The following is a 22719-nucleotide window of genomic DNA, read 5'->3' as shown; positions in this document are numbered from 1 at the left end:
CTTTACTATCAGCTGGGGGTTGCTTATGAACATACGTATCTAGTGTGAAGGCTATATAACATTAAGCCAATATTCAAATAAAGTTTTACAATTAAATAGAAAAAATGACTTAAGTCTCATGGGCCCAAGCTATACCACAGATTTATGCGATCAATTTGCAAAGATACTATTTTTTTCTTATTCAGAACCCAAAGCAGTGATTTAAATACAATAATGTTGCAATGGACACATCTCTCCATGTGAATATAATGCATTTATGGAACTATCATACCTCATCCAAACGGATATTGAAAACTTTCATTCCAGCAGACTTTTGTTTGATGGTTATAAACAGAAGAAAAAAAAAAAAACCCTTGATGTTATCAGTAACATTTTAAATAACTTTATATAAACAGAAATTTTCTACAGAAGTACTCATTAAAGTTAAAATGGACTAAGTGTGGTATCAGAACTGAACGGTATCTTCTTTCTATTAAATCTAATAAAAATGTTTTGGTTCAACCACACCATCTTAAAGTCCTATTATTGGTTAAAGTTTTAGGATATTTGCAGGAATTTTAATTTAATTTACAAATGCACCGTATTTCCATAGCTGGTTAGGAGCTATACACCCATGCAATTTAGGTCTAAATTTCTGTTTCTGTTTTAACATAAAATTACAATAAAACAATATATCAACACTCAGTGAGGTGGAGGGACCAATATATTTACTTTCCTTTGAGAATGCACTTTACCACACTGTTCGTTTTTAAGGGAGGGCATGAAAGTCTTCTAGGTCCAGCCTCAATATCCAAAGAGCTTCGAATGCAGGTCCCTACACCAAGGAAGAAGCCAAAGGAACTGAAAATCAATGACTTTTCACGGAGCCCTCAGAGGACTGAGGTCCTGGGGCAAACTCCCACCCACATTTTAGAGAGGTAAATACAGAAACTCGCAGCTTACCTGGAGCAGAGGCCGCTGGATCCAACAATAGTGAGGACACTTAAGTGGCAATTTTGACAAACTGTTGGGAGGACTAGTGAGGGCTGGTGTCAGAGGCTCCCGGGGCTGCGGTCTCAGTGGACCTCTGCAATTCTCTGGGCTTTGCCTCCAAGAACGCCCCTCGGGTTCTGAGAATGCAGAGCCAAGGAGAATCACCTGGTGCCTCAGGCAGAGGCGGGGGGGGGGGGGGGGGGGGGGGGGGGGGGGGGGGGGGGGGGGGGGGGGCGGGGGGGGGGCGGAAAGTAACCATTTTAAAACACACCCAGAAGCATTCTCCACAATAAAGGCTTTATTAGAAATTTATCTCACCTGGGAAGGCTGAAGGGCAATTACCCAACTCCAGCTTCTTCCGGTCCATTTTAAGGGGGAGGGGGGGAGCTAAGAAACCAAGTTATCAACATGGTTTGGGCCTGGGATTTAGTCCTGGATTACGGAACACTTCCCTCCCCCCTACCTCACCACCCAGCGACGTGGCTCCCCTATGATAATAGTGAATTATGGCTGAAAGAACTTCAAAGTTCTTTTTAAAGGGAAGTTTGTAGGGAAAGACAGCTACAGATGCGGCAAATACTCAGCCCAACCAAATTCCTATCCAGGTCATCCTAAAAGCTCACCCTACCAGGCCTATTAGCCTCGGTTCCTGTTACATGATATATCATCTCTAACTTTCAACACAAAATTAAAAGACAGGCTAAAAGTCAAGAAAGTGCATGCCAGGTCCTAAAAGTCACACAGTCCTTGGGTAGTTAGGGAAGTGGAGGGGGTAGAGTGTGCACAAAATACTAGTGACTAATTTCCTGGCCATCTCAGCTGTCTCCCCAATGCAACATTAACAAGTCACCCTTTCCTCGTGATTCATGTCTTAATGACACAGAGATATCGGCTAAGAAAACAAGTAAATGTGAGCTCATTTTTAAGTGATATTTTAAAAACACAAATGCACATTGCCTGGGGTTTAGGGAAGCGTGGCTTCAGAATTAAAGTGGCAAACCCATGTGATTTAAATAGGTTTAAAAGTGATAAAAGTGTTGGGTGCCTAAGTGGTCCAGTCAGATGTGCCTCCAACTCTTGATTTTGGCTCAGGTTATGATCCCAGGATCGCGGGATCAAACCTCACTTTGGGCTTCATGCTTAGTGGGGAGACTGCTGAAGACTCTCTCCTTATGCCCTGTGCTCGTGCGCTCTCTCCAAAATGGAAAAAAAAAAAAAAAAAAGTGGTGGAAGTGTCCACTTAAGCCTGAGCAAAGTTCATTAAACAAATTCTTACCCAGAAGTCTCCTGGCATTGTCGAGATGTGAGCCCACGCACTCTACGAGAGAACAGGATTTGTACCTTAGCCAAGGGAATTATAGCAAGGTGGATACTTACTGTATAGCAATTTCTCATGTTCTATAGCCTGTTTTTAGAGTGAAACATTTCCAATTTAAAATGCAGAACTTAAAGACTGTTCACAAATATTTCTAGGGGCATCCGGCTAGTGACAGAACACAAACAAGCGTCTATATTCTCTGATGTTCTTTCCACTGTACCACAAAGATCCTTCACTTTTGTGAACACACATAATTGCTTTTCTATACATCTTCATTTTCTTCCATTATGTCTTCAGACGCTATTGCTGATGATTTCCAGAAGTGCTTCCAAAGCGCTTCTGCTCTTTTGCTGTTTGATCTCCCCACAACATGGCTGCCAAAGAATGAAGATCCCTTTGTCTTTCACCTTTCACATCTCTTGAGAGCACCACAAACCCTAGCCAGGAGCCATATGGGGAAGGTGATTATAAGCAGTGTAGTTTCTGGCATCTCCTCTGGGGCACAGAGAAGACAGTAACAATGGGGAGGGGGTCATGCGTGGTAGTGTAGTGTCACAAGGCAAAAACAACACTGCGGACCCACTTAGTCTGGCTACACCTACCATCCGAAAAAGGAGGAGAAGCTGAATTGCTGAAAAGAAAGAACTTCACAGGGGAGATTGTGCATTCAAATGACCGAGGAAGATAAGAACAGGAAAAACATCAAAAATGAGGCAAGGCCAATGTGGGTGGGGTGAAAAAAAGCGGAAGGTGGCAAGCAAGGTTCCAGATTGGGCAGAGTTAGGAAGGAGGCCAGCGGGTGGAGGAGGTTTTCTTTATCTTAAGAGCAGTAGAAAGACATTCATTTTGTGGTGGGATGAATAAGACACATTTGGATTTTGAAAATTGCCTCTGCCACGTGGAGAACAACTTGAAAGTGGGAAGTTTGAGCACATGTCGACAAGTTAGAAAGTTAGTGCAAAAGTTCAGGGGAAGGTGATGACAGCTTGGACGTGTTGGTGTCAGTGGTGACGGGGAGGAGTAGACAGAGATATATTAAAAGGCAAATGTAATGGGACTTGATAATGGACTTGATGGTGAGAGATGGTGGGCCTGAGCTTTTCTCATGTACAACTACAAACCCACTCCCCTTCTATTTTCCCCAAGAGCCTATCCTTCTTATACGGAAACAAATGGCTTCCCTGACCTCTGGCTTTTGATGAGGTTGGGCAGGTGGGCAGCTGGGCAGATTTGTGAAAGAACGGAGTTAGTTAGCTCTTCATATTAATGGTCCAGAAATGAAATAAATATTGATTGTCTAGGAATGTTGAGTGGCCTCTTAAGGAGCTACATGACCTATACAAGCAGAAAATTTCTTAGTCTGCTAGGCATAAACCTAGGGATTTTAATGTCTTAGCCAGCTCAACAACTATGATAGTTAACAAAAGTCCACTACTTTTTAAACGATGGGTCCCTTGAGAAACAATCCAGAAACCTGGTCATAGGACTTGGGGTAAGCAGAATAATGGCCTCCCCCGGAAAGATATCCACATCCTAATTCCAGGAACAATGTTATATTACAGGGTAAATGGGAATTAAGATTGCTAATTAGCTGACCTTCAAATGAGATGAATCTGGATTATCTGAGTGGGTTTAGTGTGATAAGCAGGATCCTTAAAAGTAGAGAAGGGAAGCAGAAGAAGAAAATCAGAGAAAGTGTTGTAATGGTGGAAGAATGGCCAGAAAGACACAGGGTTGCTGGCTTTGATAATGGAGGCAGAAGGTCTTGGGCTAAAGACTGGGGGTGCCCCCTAGCAGTTAAAAAAGGCCAGGGTATATGGGTGCCTGGGTGGCTTAGTTGGTTAAGCCTCTGACTCTTGATTTCAGCTCAAGTTGTGATCTCACAGTCAAGAAATCAAGCCCTGCATTGGGCTCTGCACTGACAGCACGGAGCCTGCTTGAGATTCGCCTCTGTCTCTCTCTCTCTCTGCCCTTCCACAGTGCACTCTCTCTCAAAATAAATAAAATAAACCTTTTTTTTTTTTAAAGGCAAGGTCATAAATTTTCCCCTAACGTGTCCAGAAAATAATGCAGCCCTGCTGGCAGTGTGGTTTTAGCCCACATTGCCGTTTAGCCCATTTAGACATTAAAATCCCTAGGTTTCTGCCTAGCAGACTAAGAAGTTTTCTGCTTATGTAGGTCATGTAGCTCCTTAAGAGGCCACTCAACATTCCTAGACTATCAATATTTATTTCATTTCTGGACCATTAATATGAAGAGCTAACTAACTCTCCTTTCTTTCACACATCCATTTTGGACATCTAACCTATAGAACTGTAAGAAAATAAATCTGCATTCTTTTGAGCCACTAAGTTTGTGTCTGTTATTCCAACAGTAGAAAACGAATACACGACTGTGTTAGTTTGCTAAGATTGCCATAACAAAAGACCACACTGGGTGGCTTAAACAGTAGAAATTTACTTCTCACAGTTCTAGAGGCTGAAGTCTAAGATCAAGGTGTTGGTAGGTTTGATTTCTCCTGAGGTCTCTCTCCTTTTGGTTCTTTTTCACATGGTCATCCCTTGGTGCTTACACTGCCCTTGATATCTCTTTAAGTGTTCAAGTTTCCATTAGTCATGTTGGATTTTTAACTTAAAAAGGCCTTAAAAAGGCCTCTTTTTAACTTAATTACCTCTTTCGAGGATCTATCTCCAACTATAGTCACATTCTCAGGTATGAGGGCTTAGGGCTTCAATTTATGAATTTTAGGAGAACACAATTCAGTTAATAACGACAACTATATCATAAACCTCCCCTGACGCCCTCTCCAGAGGGTCCTGAAGCAATATACTAAGGTGACTTACCAGAGCTTGTTAAATAGAGGCTCAGAATTCATGCCACTTTGTGTGCCTATGGACTGTCGTGACCCAAGTTCATCTCATAGTAGATACTATAGGACTACAGATCTACCCTGTGGTTATTTCCTCAGACACAAAATGTGTATTGAAAATAGATACATTAAACATTTGGCAGAATCCACATCTTATTCATCTGTGGGGTAGAAACTCTCATGGCAGGAAGGGTCAAATAGAAGCCTTAGAGACTTCTCCCTTTCCACCAGGATGGTAATCCAAACGCCATTCCAGACCCTTGGGAAGACTAGTGAGATCAGGGCACAATCAAATATTAACACTGCAAAGCAGTGATTTCGGGAGAATGACATGTGAATGAAATTTTCAGAATGAGCAAGGGCATGAAAACATTCATTTCCCATGTAAATGTCCACTAGAGGGCATCCACCATGGTGGTCCAATGATCTGGTTAACAAGATGACTTTCTTTGGTGAAAGTCAATCAGCTTTTTCTTCCAGTCCCTGTATACACAAAGTAATGCAACAGAGATGGAAGTGACTCATGGGCTGAACAACATGAGCTTTCTCTCAACGGGGCTGCTCTGGATACTGCTGCTGCTGGGTTTTTGGTATGTCAACAGCAGATGCAAACACTGAAGCATCATGATATGACCCAACCAGTCATGTGAGGGCACCTTGATCACACTGGATCTCTTCCAGAGAGGAATGTCCAATCTCACTGGGATAAACACTTGTTTAGGATGTGGAGTTTCCTCTCCTGCTTTCAGCATCTCTCTCAGTACCAAGTCAGCAGATACACTGGATCCCTTATTCCACACTAATGTATGCCACGCAATATTGCTTCTGACCAAGGAGCATATTTTATGAATGGTTCCAAGTTTAAAGGCTTCAGGAATGAGCTCTGATTGGCTAAGTTTGGTGAGGAGCCTGCTGCTAGACCAATCACTCTTGTCTAAAGGTGGGGTTTTGTAAGATGATCTCTCACAAAAAAAATGGATGGTTGGATTGGGAGAAGGAATATGTCTCAGGTGTGTTAGTAGAGGGGACACTTCAGCAGTAATGTTCTGTGCTCCTAAGTTTCATATTAATCTGTCACTTGACTTTTCATCTCTTTGTCCTATTTTCCAAACAGAATAAATAAAGGCATGCATATTCTCAATGTATTTTAAAGTGTTAATAATATGTCACATTTATACATTCTTTAGGGCATAAATTGTTACTATCCCTTTGTTTATTTAATTTATTTATTTATTTTTGGTCTCACACATAATAGGCCCTAATACTTTTTTTGCATGGAAAAAAAAATGAAAGCACACAGTTTATCTCATTTCCTTCTTTATAATGACTTTATATTCTGGACAGAATAATATAATCCTAGTTTAAAACTGAGGAAACAAAGTCTAAGAGAAGGTACTGCTTTAGGAACAATCACGAGGAAGGTAAAGGATTCAGTTTGAATCAGAATAACTGATGATTCTTTGCCACATTGTATTATCTGTAAATATGATAATGATAATCTATGTGGGCCACTGTCTTCTGACAAAATGGCATTAAAGAACCTTTCCATATTTGTAAATTCCCCACTGTGAGTGTCTTTTCAACAGGTAGGCTTCCCCAACCAGGCAAGCTCCAAGGCTCTCTCTCCCTGTCTCTTGATCACTAGGGTGTATGCTGTGAGGTAGGCCGGGGCAAGACTGAACCCTGCCTGGGTTTGGAGTCTTGAGAAAATACGACAAAGATGTTAGGATAGGTAAGAAACAATCCATGGCAGTGGAAGGACTGAGGGTCTAGAGGAAGATTTGTTATCAAGAATCCCGTGTTGGTAGTGCTATCAGCATTGTCCTTAACTCAAAGAGGCTTGGATTTGTGTGCTTAAGTCTGCTTTGTGCCCTTTTCTCAAGCTGAATTCTCTAGCCTTCCCATTGATTCTGTGAGGGACCAGACCAGTAAAGTTCATTGCTGCTTACATTAAACAGAGTTCTTACTACTACAATGGTGATGATACTTGATGTAATCAAATAGAAGCTGATGTAGAGAAACCAGATAGTCTCAAGAATCCTGATTACTTTTCTCTGGGTAATCACCATTGTCCAGAAGTTTCCCTTCCTCCCTTCCTTCCCTTCTTTCCTCTTCTTTCTTTCTTTCTTTCTTTCTTTCTTTCTTTCTTTCTTTCTTTCTTTTCCTCTCTCTCTCTTTCTTTATTTCTTTGTTTCTTTTTCTTTCTTCTCCTTTTTTTCAATCTGTTGTAAAGAGTTAAAATGTTAATAGTTTACCCTATTCTAATTGTAGCTTTATAAACGGCATGCTATCTTTCCCGAATCATAGGCAAGTTTGAAAAAAATGGATTTCATACATGGAGACTGGTCATATTCTATTTCCTCTCATTAGAAACATAATATGAATATGAGATATGCTTTGTGATCTTTAATAACGATCCATTTAAAAATACTCAATCCTTAGCAACATAGAGGTAAACACTTTAATTTACCAAATCTATGATAAAAAGAATAGTTAGAATTGTGTTAATTAGTTCAGGTGCCTGAACAGATCTGATGGAGTCCTGCAGCTCTCTGTGGGACACAGATGTCATCTAAAAAGCACCCAACTAAGGGGAACCATGAATATGATAATAAGGATGAAAGGAAATAGCAATGTTTTATCATCAGCCAAAGTGAAGGATACCCCACAAAGGACAAAAAGCACCATCATCTTTTGAATAATAGTTCAAAGAAGCAGATGATTCAGAAAAATGAAGAAATAGAACTAATGTAAATTGCTCAAGATTGCATTTTTCTTTGTAACATAAATGGCAATTGCAGTGCTTAATCTTGAGCCTTCTATTATTTAGATACGAATACACATTATCTCAGGAAAATTCCTTTGTGAGGCAAAAGTTTTTTGAAATTTAAATGAGTTCTTTCTCATCTGTCATAATGCTTACAACAAATTTACATAGACTTCACATGGCATTGATCTTCACCAAAGGGAACAATCTTCCCTGGCAGTTTTTACATCACATGGAAGAGATTCCGTTTATATGTATGTATGTATGTATGTATGTATGTGTGCGTGTGTGTTTCAACTACATTGGACACTGGCATTTTAAATATTCCAGCTGGTCTTTAAAAGTACATTAAAAAACATTGCATTACAGTACTTACATTTAAAAATATTGACCAGCTAACACAGATTAAGGAGAGTTGTTAGGAAATTCCTTAGTAACATTATATTTATGTTAGAAATATATTCCCTGCATTCAGATAACTTTCTATGTTCACACAACATAGGAAAAAAAGGAGCAAGGTGAGACCTCTAATGACAAAATTATATAAAGCAGCTAGTAACAAACTAGTCAATAAAGAAATACGGTGTTAGTTATTCAAGAAACACATTATGAAATCCTCACTGTTTCCAGGACCTAAATATTTTTATTTTCTTATGCCAATTTACTCATTATCATACACAGAATTCTTATTTAAATAGCATGCAAGATTAAGTGTGGATGCTAATATGGGCTTCCAAGAGTTGAATCCTGCCTCTGGAATTTACAGACCGTGACATCAGGCAAATTATTTTACCTGTTTTTTTTAGCAGTAAAATGAGGATTAAAACAAACTATTAGAATTGAATAAATTCATATTTGTAAAGCACATATAGTAGTGCTTGGCTTCTAGAACCTCCTATCTAAGTGCATTGTTGAATTGGTAACAGCAAATTGAAATGTTAAAATTTGAAAATGTAACACCAGCATTGAATCTTCTTTATTAATATTACATTTTTCCCCAAAAGAGCAATTTCTCAGGAAATATTAACTAATTAGTCATATTCTTTTAATTTCAGCAGCTGATTTGTAATATTGACATGCCATTTTACCGAGTAAACTGAACTGAAAAAATTATAAATGAAGGGTTGTTGTATTTTCTATTCTCTTATTTACTTTTATCCTCTGACAGAATTTTTTTTGTCCTTGATAACTCAGCAATTTGAATTAATGATTTAAATCTTATAATGGTTGAAAAGATTCCTGTTATGTAAATCATCATGATTTATGTGCTTATCAAATCTAGCGTGATGGGAAAAACTACAGATTCTAGAACCAAATTATATGGCTTCAAATTCCAGAAATACTACTTATTACTTATGTGCTTTTGGGCAATGTATTTAACTTCATTGTGTCTCTGCTTTTCTCATCTATAAAATAAGGATACAAGAGGGGCTCCTGGGTGGCTCAGTAGGTTAAGCGTCCAACTTCAGCTGAGGTCATGATCTCATGGCTTGTGAGTTTAAGCCCTGCATCAGGCTCTGTGCTGACAGCTCAGAGCCTGGAGCCTGCTTCGGATTCTGTGTCTCCCTCTCTCTCTCTACTCCTCCACCGCTCATGTTCTCTCTCTGTCTCAAAAATAAATAAACGTTAACAAAAAATTAAAAAATAAATTAAAATAAAATAATACAAGAGCAAGCTCCTGGGGCACCTGGGTGGCGCTCAGTAGGTTAAGCATCCACGATCTCAGCTCAGGTCTTGACTCAGGGTCTTGATCTCAGGGTCCTGAATTCGGCCTCACCTTGGGCTTCATGCTGGGAATGGAAACTACTGAAAAGAGCAATTTATCATAGGTGTGCTGTGAAAATTAAATGAGTTTACGGGGCGCCTGGATGGCTCAGTCGGTTGAGCGTCTGACTTCAGCTCAGGTCATGATCTCGCGTTCTGTGAGTTCGAGTCCCGTGTCGGGCTCTGTGCTGACAGCTCAGAGCCTGGAGCCTGTTTCAGATTCTGTGTCTCCCTCTCTCTCTGACCCTCCCCTGTTCATGCTGTCTCTCTCTGTCTCAAAAATAAATAAACGTTAAAAAAATAATAATAATAAATGAGTTTACAGCTGTGCTTTTGAAGTAGAGAATCTGAAGGGACTCCATTTTAGTCCCACTTTAGAAGGGACTCCATTTGGTCTCTGCTATGTTTCTGCTAGGCCCCATTTACCCATGTTCCTTATTTTGCCTATAAAGTAGCCAAAGAAGCTATGTTCCCACTTCAAGGTGGAAGTAAAAAATTTTTTCTCAGGCTCCAAAACCAGATGACAAAGAAGAGCCAGATCCCAAACATGTCCCAGGATATTAGCTTCAAACAAATCTTGCCTGATGCTGGCATGAACACCCCTACCTTTGGTATGGAACCACCTATCGTTCACCTGACATTACCCTTTGATTGGAACCCACCCTGGATTCCTCGAGGAGCGTGTACTGTAGACCCTTTTCTAATATAAACCCCTAGCCCCAAGCAGTAACCAGACCCATTCTCCTTTCCTTTCAGAGTTCCCAGACACTGGCTTCGATTCTCTACCTGTCACCTACAGCATTCAGTAAACTCTGTTTCCCTTTCTCTGGCTCCCATTTGATTTCTTCCTGTGTGAAGCCAAGGACCCTCCTGGCTGGTCCTGTGGGGTCCTCCCCTAGATTCTTGGACTCAGCCTGCCCTCATCACTTTCACAGAGTGAATAATCCATACTTTGGCATCATTATAATAATTCTTGGTGTGATTTATGCACTCCTGGACCTTTGGAATGTATATTTGCTGTAGTTTTTGGTAGATGTCAAATTCTTTGACATCACCTGCATTTCAAAAATATGTTTACTGAGGATCTTTTATGAGTTAGACACTTTGAAAGACTTGTGGGTGAAATACTTGTAACCATAAAACACCCTTGTGTTTAGGTTTAAAATCTGGAAGGGAGACACGTACATGGAAGACAGTGTTAGCACTCATCAACACTAGGTTCTCCTTACTTTCCTTGGGAGATCATACTTTCATCTGAGTCACTTTTGGACTAAGGCAATGCAAAGTGTGAGTTCAGGTAGGAAAGCACACTAGAATCTTACAGTTGCAAAGGTTATTCAATAATGAATTACACATTGCAAAGAAAATGACATGACATCAAAAATAACATGTCATATAAAAATACAATTCATTTATGTTAGTATTAAAAATACCATTTCTTAGAGTAGCAACTTTGTCTCTTTTCAAAAAAAAAAAATGGAACATCTTAAAATCTTAGTTTTGCAAAATGTCACTGTGAATAGTTTAAAAAAATCCAAATAAAAGGAGTTTTATAGAACCCTCAGAAATGTTTTGAAATATTTTCAGAATGAAAGCAACTTCATTATATTTACAGGCTCTGTGAAAAAGAATGCCATCTTGTTCATGAATCACAGGAACTCAAAATCTTATTTTCTGTTATTTACTGAAACAAAAGGAAAATTATAGAAATGTGGGTATCTATATTAAGTCATGGAATTTAATAAAATAATCTCATTTAAAAACAGATTTAAGTTTCTCAAGACATTTTACTCAAATTTTTATTATAACCTGAATGATCTTATCCTTATAGTATGGGTCAAGAAATTATGGCCAACTGCCTGTTTTTATAAATATAATTTTACTGGAATACAGGTGTGACAATTTGCTTACATATTATTTATGGCTGCTTTTACTACAACTCCAGAGATGGGTATTTGTGACAGACAGTGTATGTCCTACAAAGCTGAAAATATTTGCTGTATGACCCTTAATGAGACAAATTTACTAGCCCTGCTTATAGACTTAGAATTTTTATTAATTTATCAACTTTTAAATATTTTTAATTTGACTCAGAGTTCGATGCACTAAAACAGAAACCTATATTCTTTAGTGTATTTAGGAGTTTTAAGCAGAAAACGGTTTGTTTTTTTGTTTTTTTTTTGTTTTTTCTAGGTAAGCTCTATCCTCAATGTGGGGTTGAACTCATGACCCTGAGATCAAACGTCACATGCTCTACCATACTGAGCCAGCCAGGCACCCCCAAGCAGAAAAGTATTTAATTCAAGGAATAAGGTATCCACAAAATTGCCAGAAGAGCTGAAAGGGAAAAGTCTACGTAGGGGCTCATGGAACCTCTCCCAGAACAATTTAGAAATGACCTCCCTGGGGACCTACTGCCTTGGAGGTGTCCAGTGGAGGTTTCTGGGCCCAAAGAAATAGGCGCAGGCTTCTGCCTCCTCAATTGTTTCTCTCACTCAGAGAACTGAAGAATAAACACCATTCTTCAGAACGTTGCTTCAGGAATGGGGTGCAAAGCTCCATGTATCTGCTTGCAGGAAGCAATGGGTCAGGACACTGGGAAGACAGCCTCTACCTCGCTTCTGCTTTATTTGCAAAAGAATTGTTCTAATTGGGAAATTTGCACCCAGGCAAGAGAGTCTGGAAAATGTTAAATGTGTCTTTTTTGTTTTTTTGTCTTTTGCTTTCAATCTCTCCTTCTAGAAGAAGGGTGGAATGGACAGTTGTTGAAAGAGACAATACGGAGAACTCACCTGATAACATAATAAAAACAATTATACTCATTAAAATTATCTAATTAGAGGATAAATATTACAGGATATTTAGAATGCATATCTAAAATTATACACACACACACACACGCCTACATCTATAAATAGTCAAATGCTAATATTCCATCAGTGGGATTGCAATCATATATTCTGGTTAACATATTGCTTTTTTTCAGTTAATGTAGTGCTTTTAGCTCACAACAGATTAAAATCTCAAAGCAAAGGGAGAGTTGATGTGAATTTAAAATTTTCCCAGGCAATTCTGACACTTTTACTTTTTTTCCTTCTTTTTTTCTCACCCCATTCTGTTTCAATGCTACCTCCACTGAAAATTACACATATACAATAAAAGTAAATACACCAAAATATTTATAATGATTATGCCTTTGTGGTGAAATTATTGCTGGTTTTCATCTACCTTTCAACATTATGAAATAAAAACATGCATTTAATCACATTGTGTATATAGTTAAGAATAGCTTTCATTGAGTTAAGATTAAAACTTAATTTGGTAGGTACCAAAGTTGTGTTCCAGAATTATACTATTTTGTTTTCTGTTAGCAGTTCATGGAAGCAAATACCTGTTTCCTTAAATCTTTATTGCTCTGAAGTTTGTTCTGTTATTTTTTTGTTTTTGTTTTAATTTAATTTTGTATTTTTAAAATTTACATCCAAATTAGTTAGCATCTAGTGCAACAATGATTTCAGGAGTAGATTCCTTAATGCCTCTTACCCATTTAGCCCATTCCCCCTCCCACACCTCCTCCAGTAACCCTCAGTTTGTTCTCTATATTTATGAGTCTCTTCTGTTTGGTCTCCCTCCCTGTTTTTATATTCTTTTTGTTTCCCTTCCCTTATGTTCATCTGTTTTGTCTCTTAAAGTCCTCAGATGAGTGAAGTCATATGATACTTGTCTTTCTCTAACTAATTTCACTTAGCATAATACCCTCCAGTTCCATCCACATAGTTGTTAATGGCAAGATTTCATTCCTTTTCATCGTGGAGTAATACCCCATTGTGTGTGTGTGTGTATATATATATATATATATATATATATATATATATATATATATACCACATCTTCTTTATCCATTCGTCCCTCGATGGACATTTGGGCTCTTTCCATACTTTGGCTATTATTGATAGTGCTGCTATAAACATGGGGGCGCATGTGTCCCTTCGAAACAGCACACCTGTATCCCTTGGATAAATGCCTAGTAGTGCAACTGCTGGGTTGTAGGTTAGTTCTATTTTTAGTTTTTTGAGGAACCTCCATACTGTTTTCCAGAGTGGCTGCACCAGCTTGCATTCCCATGTTCTGTTATTTTTTTTAAAAAATATTTATTTATTTTGAGAGAGAGAGAGAGAGAGAGAGAGAGAGAGAGAGCTCGAGCAGGGGAGGGTCAGAGAGAGGGGGAGAAAGAGAATCCCAAGCAGGCTCCGCACTGTCAGTGCAGAGCCCAATGCAGAGCTCAAACTCACAAACTGTGAGATAGTGACCTGAGCTGAAATCAAGAGTCAAGCCACCCAGGCGCCACTGTTCTGTTATTTTTAATTTTGCCACTTAACAAGTAAGGTTTCTTCTTGTTAATATGTCTTGTGCATTTAGATGATTTTCTCAGTGCATTGGTTATTTACATTTATTTTATGAATCACTTGCCCATTGGATAGTCTTTTGAAGTTTTTCTTTTTGCCTTATTGATTTTATGAGATCTTATGTACTGAGGACCATGACTTCCTGTGTTTTGATTATTATTATAATTATTTCCTTCTTTTTTTTTGCATTTGGTTATGCTTGTTGTGGTATTTTTATAATATGATTTTTAAAACTTTTTGGGTAGTCAAATCTATCAGTCTTTTATGATTTTATTTTCTGCTTTTTTTTTCTTTCTTAAAGATTCTTAACTCATTGTCATATAAACAATGTTTTAGTACGGACAATGACAAGAAAGGCCACAAAATGAGAGAAAAATACTTGTGATGTACCTAATATAAAAAACCGGATACCCAGGGGTGCCTGGGTGGCTCAGTCAGTTGAGTGTTCAACTTTGGCTCAGGTCATGATCTTGCGGTTCAAGGGTTTGAGTCCTGCGTCAGGCTCTTCAGATTCTGTGTTTCCTTATCTTTCTGCTGCTCCCCTGATCATGTTCTGTTTCTCTCTCTCAAAAATAAATAAACTTTAAAAATTAAAAAAAAAATGATATCCAGACCATATGAAATATTCGTACAAATAATTACCTGGTAAATAAAAGATATGAAAGAATAGAAGATATTCTGGCTCAGTAATTTCATTTTTAAGTATATACCTGTATTAATCAGGGTTCTCCAGAGAAACATAGCCAGTAGGAGATCTCTCTGTATATAGATGTAACATGGCTATGTAAAGGAGATTTATTAAGAGAAATTGGCTCATGTGATTACGGAGGGTGAGAATCCCATGATCTGTCATGTGTAAGCGAGAGATCCATGAAAGCCAGTGGTGTAATTCAGTCCGAGGCTGAAGGCCTGAGAAGAGGGGAGCCAATTGTGCAAATACTATTCAGGTCCCCAGTGGATTAGCTGATGTCCAGCTGACACACTGGGGTGAGCAATTTACTGAGTTCACGATTCAAATGCTAATCTCATCCAGAAACCCTTTTGCAGACACACCCAGCAATAAGCTTTAATCTGGGCACCCTGTGGTCAGCCAACTTGACACATAAAATTAACCATCCCAATACCTCAAAGAGATTCTTGCATATATGCACAAAGAGATGTAACTACCCATAATCTTCAAATAAAGTGGTTTTGTAACCGCTCCAACTGGAAACAACTGAAACATCCATTAGGAATAAAATGAACAGATATCGTGGTGCATTGATTCCCAAACCCTTTCATCTCAGGAAACTTTTATACTATTGTGGGGGATAAGCTTAGGAATCCCCCGGGTTTATACCGGGTTAACAAGGCATAAAGAAATACAAAGTCATAAAATGCTCCCACCCGAGTTTGGGTAAACCAGATTGGCACTCCAAGAATAGGGGGGTGCAAAGACACCCCGAGAATAGGGAGATGTAAAGGTGCCAGGAATAGGGAGGTACAAAGGCACCCCCAAATAGAGAGGGGGACAGAGCTCCCAGAATAGATAGGGAGAGGCAAAGGCCTAAAATAGGTATGGTGCAAAGGTGCCCAATACATAGGTATATGAAATAAAGAAGATTAGATATTCAGAGTGGAAGCACCCCCAATTTAGTACTATGGCAGAAAGCTGCTTTCACAGAAGATAGGTCCAGGTTAGGTAAATTGGTGAACTGGACTATGGACCGCTGTGCTGCAGGCAAAGCAGCCTGGAGTGGAGAGCGTTAGCAAAAGAAAAGGTGCCTTATTAACCTTGAGGTTACCCTCCTATCTGTCTTATCCCTTAGGCCAGCAAAGATAAACAGGCATGGCGCCTCCTGTCTGCTATGAACAACCACCTACCCATCTGCCCAGCTCCCGGATTTTGTTTTATATTGACCCAAACCCCAAACACTGTATATCTTCAAAATCCCCTTTTCCCCCCTCATGTCCGCAAGTTAATGTTCCTAGTTTCTTTGTCTCTTTGTACACACCCATCACGCTTGTAAGCCTTCTGATCTGAATAAATACGGGGCAAGGACCCTTATTCAGGTTTCTTGTCTTTTCCCGGACATTAGCCATCTCTCGCTTTAATCCTGCGACCGCTCTTTTGCTGGCCAAAAGAGAACTTTAGACTTAGAGTCTATGACATACTATTATAAATTACTGATCACCTCAGGGCTTCCTTTAGTGAGTTATATCTGTCAGTATTTATCATATCAGAAATTAAAATTGACGATTTAAAAAATGATTTAAAATAGCAATAAATCCATCGTATGCACTCATATTGATATTTTATTTTATGTAAAATAAGCATATTTTCCACACAGGAAAAAACTGGCATCGTTTTACATCTGTGCAAATATAAATCTCTTTAATGCCTGATTATTAGAAGATAGCTGGCGACTGTCATATCGGCTTCTGCATTCAATTGATGCAATATGTTACATGTAATAAAGTATGTGAAAGACCAGTCTCATACAGATATATCATTTGAAAAGTGAAAAGTATTTTAAAAACTGTTAAGACTATTGTTGCTATCCTATGTTGCCACTACACCAAAATGTGACAAGTGATGATTCATTTTTTTAAGTTTATTTGTGTATTTTGAAAGGGGTGGGGAGAGAGAAAGAGAGAGAGAGAAACTCAAGCAGGCTCCACATTGACACCAATGTGGGGCTCAACCATGAACCATGAGATCATGACCTGAGCTGAAGTCAAGAGTTGGGCACTTCACTGACTGAGCTACCCAGACATCCTTGATAAGTGATGGTTCCTTGATGATTAACTGCAGGGTGGAATGAGCTTTTTTTTTTTTTTTTTTTTTTTTTTTTTACTCTGTTAGATTAAAAATGATCAACCTGTCTTGTCCTTTGAACAAAACTTTTACTCTGCCTGATTTTGTAACATTAGGTAAGGTGATTTGGAAAATATAGTTTATTATGCATATCTTCCAGATATCTATACCTGTCTTCATACAGTATTCTAAAAAAAATACATTTTAAAAGGATCACTAATGATCTCATTTTAGTATATGTGCTGCGGAAGCGAGCACACGGCTGGTCTCATTTTAAAAGTCAGTAAGTTTGGGGAATCTGTCAAGTTCACATTTTCAAAATGTCTAATTTTTGCTTTAAAGTATTCATTATATTATTGGCACCAAATATGTCCCCCCTTCTCCCTTGAAGTATAAGCTCACTTTGTTCTTTGTTGAGAACATGTCTGTTAAATACTCAAGTCTCAACAACCATATTTTGTCTGCCGATAGTTCTTTCCAGTAAAAAAGTATTTCATGAAAAAGTGGCTAATTTAGCTAACAACACAGAAAACTGCACAAGTGTTTTTCTTTCATATGCTGGTATCTGAAAGAGTGCTTCACATATTCCCATTTTAACATGTAGAATATTTTGAAGAGTGTACTTGAGCTTTGTGTTTAAAAAAATAATAACATTAAGGGCTTCATCAAGGATACGCTGTAGTGAAACTGCCAGGGTTATTTTTCCTGTGAATGTGGGGCAGTGAAGAAAGCAATGGGAAGTAAGGCCATTTGGTGCCACTGCACTGACTTATGTTAAGGCACCAGCAATTTTGCCCAGTTGTGACTTTGACATATCAATGCAAATGAAACACAGTGAAAAAGTCAAGAAGCATCATATTATTACAATGAAAACAGCTCTGATCTTTTTGACCCCCTAAAAGGGATTTGGGAACCCCAGGTATCCACAGACCACACTTTGAAGTGGTATACTCTCTTAGTGCATTACCATAATGGTGTAGTAGTCGGCCATGAAAATGGGCGAACTAAAGATGTAGGTTAATAGTACAGATTAATCGTATACCTCCTATACCTTGTTTAAAAAAGAAGCAAGATCCAAATAACACATATGATTCTAGTCATATGAAGTTCTGAACAAGCAAAAGTAAACCCTTATTTTAGGGATGCATACATGAGGTAAAAAATAGAAGCAGAAACACGTTCATCACAAAAGTCGTCATAGTAGTTACCTCTGTACATCTGGGAAAGTGATGCAGTTGTGAATGGGGACAGGAATAGGCTGGGCTTCTCAAAGCCTGTAAAACGATCCATTTCCAAATTTGAGGACTGGCTCTGCGTGTTCATTTGCTAATAATTTATTAAACTATATATACCATTTCATTTACTTCTCTGTATGTGCAGCGTATGCAAAATTAAGTAACACAACTGGTGCATGGACATTTATTCTCATTTTTCTCATTTATTCTCATTTTTTTTGTTCTTATTTTCTAATCTTTGTTGGTGTAGAGAAGGAGTCTAGCCTTTCTTTCCCAAATATTAGTCATATGCCCCACCACCCCTTTTTAGATGATTTATTTTTTCTCTACTGATTTGAAAAGTCACATAAGGAACGTTTATGATCTTTGTAACTCTTCCCTTTTCCAAAGCAATGTCTAACACTGCATGTGGAGTAAAATTTCATATAGTTGTGGTAGTCAACTTACTTCACGTTGAATTTTTTTTTTTTTTTTTTTTTTTTTTTTTTTTTGCCCAGAGAGTTATTGCTTAATTTGTTTGACCTATTACTCATCATGGGCCATTGCAGCCCACATATATTCTTCTTGTCTGTTCCAAAGATTGCATAATGAGGGCCCCTTAACCATATGTTCTGTAAGTTTGCGTGTCTAAAAAAGAAGCTTACTTTTTAACCCTTCTCTGGCGATAGATTATAAAGATCAAGAGAAAGCTGGCCTGTATAAGAAAAGATACAGTAGACTTTTGGTATTTGAGGTTTGGCAATTTATAAATAGCCTGAGGGTTCAGAATATGTAGTAATTTGTAAATTAGCAGAGGCACAAATTTAGAGGACACACAGCTGGGAGGGTGTTGTATAGGAACATATCTTAGTTAATGAGAAAATCTCACGGATCACATAGCAACATTAATGTGACATCATCATTGTGACTTAATTATTCAGGACTTAATTATTCAGGACTGCAAATGTCTAATTTACTCTTCATTTTATTAAACAGGATCCCTGAAAACGATGTACTTTATTGGAGCTCATATGGAAAAGTGATGCCGGGTATATAAAATGAAAACTTGGGTAATAGTGCAAAATTATTTTAGTGAATGTCAAACTAATAAATATTAAAACTAAAAGATAATATATGAAGATGGTTTTGCTGTGAATTTTTAATTCTTATTAATTTTTTGTAAAGTCCACCTGAACATTAATTCATTAGAAATGAGAAACTTTAGGGGCGTCTGGGTGGCTCAGTTGGTTGAGGGTCTGACTTCGGCTCAGGTCATGATCTCATGGTTCATGGGTTCCAGCCCCGCGAGCTGTGCTGGCAGCTCGGGGCCTGGAACCTGCTTCAGATTCTGTCTCCGCGTCTCTCTGCCCCTCCCTGGCTCATGCTCTGGCTCTGTCTCTTTCTCTCAAAAATAAACGTTAAAATTTTTTTTTAAAAAGAAATGAGAAATTTTATTTCAGAGAAGGAAACCAATGTATGTGTTTAATTAGGAGAGTTCTCCGGTGACCTTAGTGGGTTTAAACCTAAATGTGGCGCCATGATTTTTACTACCATTTAGTTACTAACATGTTTTAGAGGGTAGGGACTGGATCTTGTCATTTTTGTTCCTGCTTACTTTTCAACAGTAATATATTTGGAATTTATTAGGTTACATTAAACGTTACCTCAGCTTATGTTCAAATAATCCTAATCTAAACGATTGGCATATATGTACTGGTTTCAGTGATGCTATCCATTGGTACGTTTGTTCATACTTATAGTCATGACAGCTTTTATTTAAAAGTAGTTTGATTCTGATCAAATCAGAAAACATGCAAAGTCCCCTTGCAAGCTTGAGTAGTAAAAAATAATATTAATGTAGGAGCATTTCCATAGAATTAATAGAAATATGATTATTGCCATGTTAGTTGACATAGAACATGCTACGAAGAGATCATTGATAAGTAGGCCAGACCAAAGCATGAGCAGTTACTGACTCTTACCTAGTAGGTAGACTTTCTTGAGGACAATAGTATGAAGGCAGGGAGGCAAGAATGTAGACAGAGTGAATTGGAGAGCATTTGATTTCGGAATAAGGCTGTGAAACGAATTCAACAATTCAATTTGAAAGGATGGCTATGGAGATTCAGGAAGGGACTCATCAAAATATTAGGAGGAAAATGAAAGATTTCAGAGATGTGCACTTGCTGTGGAGACGTCACACCCTGAGATTTTGTAGTAAGCTGAGTAATCACGGTCCTGTGATAGTCACTAAAAATATTTCCTGGACATGTAAAGAAATCCCTTCGCTAGTTTCTGTAACATTTCACTACCATGAGATCCCTAGTATAAATGAAAGAAATCTGTTCTAAGTGAAGGAAAAGGAGTGACTTGTCTTCTTTTAATTATACAATTTGACAAGAGTTTTTAATTAAATAATTCCTGGGTAACGTTTTGAAACTGAAATTTCAGCTGACGCTGAGAGTAACAACTTGGCTAGATCCTGTTAACCTTCAAGTTAGGGGAGAATTTCAACGTTAATAAGTCAGAAGTTGAGCAAAAAGGGTTATCGTTCCTTTAACACCCGTGTCAAGCTTGAAATTAGTGAGCCATTAGTCTTTCTAAAGAAGAGAATATTCTCACTGTTTTAAATTTATATTAAACATGAACTAGCCTATTTTAATATTGGTAAAGATAGTAAGTAAATATTTCTGAAAAATTTTCTGAATTTAAATGTAAATCGAATCAAACTATATCAAGTTTTATGTCATGTCATAAACCCTGTGGAGTTTCAAATTATGAGAATATATTGTGATTTCTTGATATATTTTAAAATCTAGAAATAAAATCTGGCTGAGGAAAAAAAGTATTTTAACAGATAATTCAATCTTCTCATTATTATAATCTCATTTTTTTTTCTGCAACCATTAATAAACAATACTGATTCCTTTTAGGTTGTTTCCTGAATGTAGTAATTTTATATCTTACTAAGACATATTGTAAATCTATATGAAAGCTGAAAAACACACTGAAAAACTGCGGACTTTTAAAGTGGAGGCAATAAAGTTAATAGCCTTTTTTCTAGAAGTTGACATATGATGTGTATCAATATCAGAAATAAATATAAAGTTTCTTAAGTCAGAAGTTGAATAATAGTTGAAAGTCAGTTTCTGAAGTCAGAAGCTGAAATAGTTGTATAATACTCATATTATAATACACACATTTTCTTTCTTTCCAGGTAGGAGAAAGACCTGTTTTACAATGATTCTGAATTAAATCACTGGACTCTCAGTATTGTATAAGAAATGGAAACTTCAAAAAAAGAAAAAAAAAAGAAATGGAAACTTCAGATTTAGAATAAAGAGAAAAATGAGTACTTTTCCATAATTCAACATAAAGAAAGGGCTGTTACGGTTTGTTACCTTTGCCTTCAACTACTCTTAAACATAAACAATTTAGCTGTTCCTAAACTGCAATATCATGTTTCAAGCTCTCATTTAAGTCTTAGAGGGTTGACAACTTCTAAATTTCTTATTTTATAATTCACTAATGCCCTTCAGAGATTTGAGACACCTGTGTGCAAATTTACTGTATTTGCATGTGAGTTATATTGACTATATAATAATTATAGAGCTGTGATTTTTTAAAAAAAATCTCATAATTCAAGGGTAAATATTCCAGATATGAAACAAAAGTTTTAAAATAGAATTCTGTAATATTTCAGACGACAGATCTTCATTTAAAAATGTCTGTCAGATATCATCAATGTAATCGGGCATAATTAAGAATGAAAGAAATGGTCAAGTTAACCCAAGACCACCCATGACTTAATGTCACTTCTGTAGGCAATGCTGTCCTTGGTCCTTATTTTACTAGTCTCCACTGCCTTTATCATTGTGGATGATCAAGAGGGGAAAAAAAAAAAAAACTATTAGAACTACTTGATCGCTAACACTTTCAACAAACTTTCCTTTATCTTTTGAGTGGCTGCCCCTTGAATCTCCTTCTTTAATCAAACCTATGACCTAACTCCTCAGCTCCTTTTCCTGGGCTGTGAGGGTTGGTTAGGGACAGATAAAATGCTGCAGAAGGCTGTACTACAAATCTCAATCTTTTTACTTGTTCTTATTTTTCCCCTCAGAGTCTAATGAACTTCTAGCAAATTCTAGCAAATTATCTACACTCATGCATCCCTGATAGAAACGTGAACAGAAGCTTGAACTTCCTCCAGTTACTGACTCCCACATGCAAATTTCCTTATAGATGTCTACAGCAATAGATGTCTACTGCCCCTCATAGCAGAGGGTGGCTTTGTCTCTCCAATCCCTGATATTAAACAAGTATATCTGCATCTCATCTTTGTATCCAATCCCTTTTTGTAGCCTGGGTTCTGCCCCATCACTGGTGCTCTCTCTTGTCTGTTCTTTCAACTATTTCAGTTTTTCTAGCACCTGCTCCTTGGCCTATAAAAATATTTTAATAAAAAAAAAACGACAAGCAAATAAACAAGTATTAAAATGTTGTTATGAAGGAGCTTTATTGAACCTGTTCATATTTCTTAAAATCTACTTGTTTGATATCAGTACAGCCAGCACGCATATGCATGTGCGTATGTGCGTGTGCATTATGTGTG

The sequence above is a fragment of the Panthera tigris genome, chromosome B1 (genome assembly GCF_018350195.1).
Source record: "Panthera tigris isolate Pti1 chromosome B1, P.tigris_Pti1_mat1.1, whole genome shotgun sequence".
In the NCBI taxonomy this organism is placed as follows: Eukaryota; Metazoa; Chordata; class Mammalia; order Carnivora; family Felidae; genus Panthera; species Panthera tigris.
Note: the sequence above shows the minus strand (reverse complement) of the source record.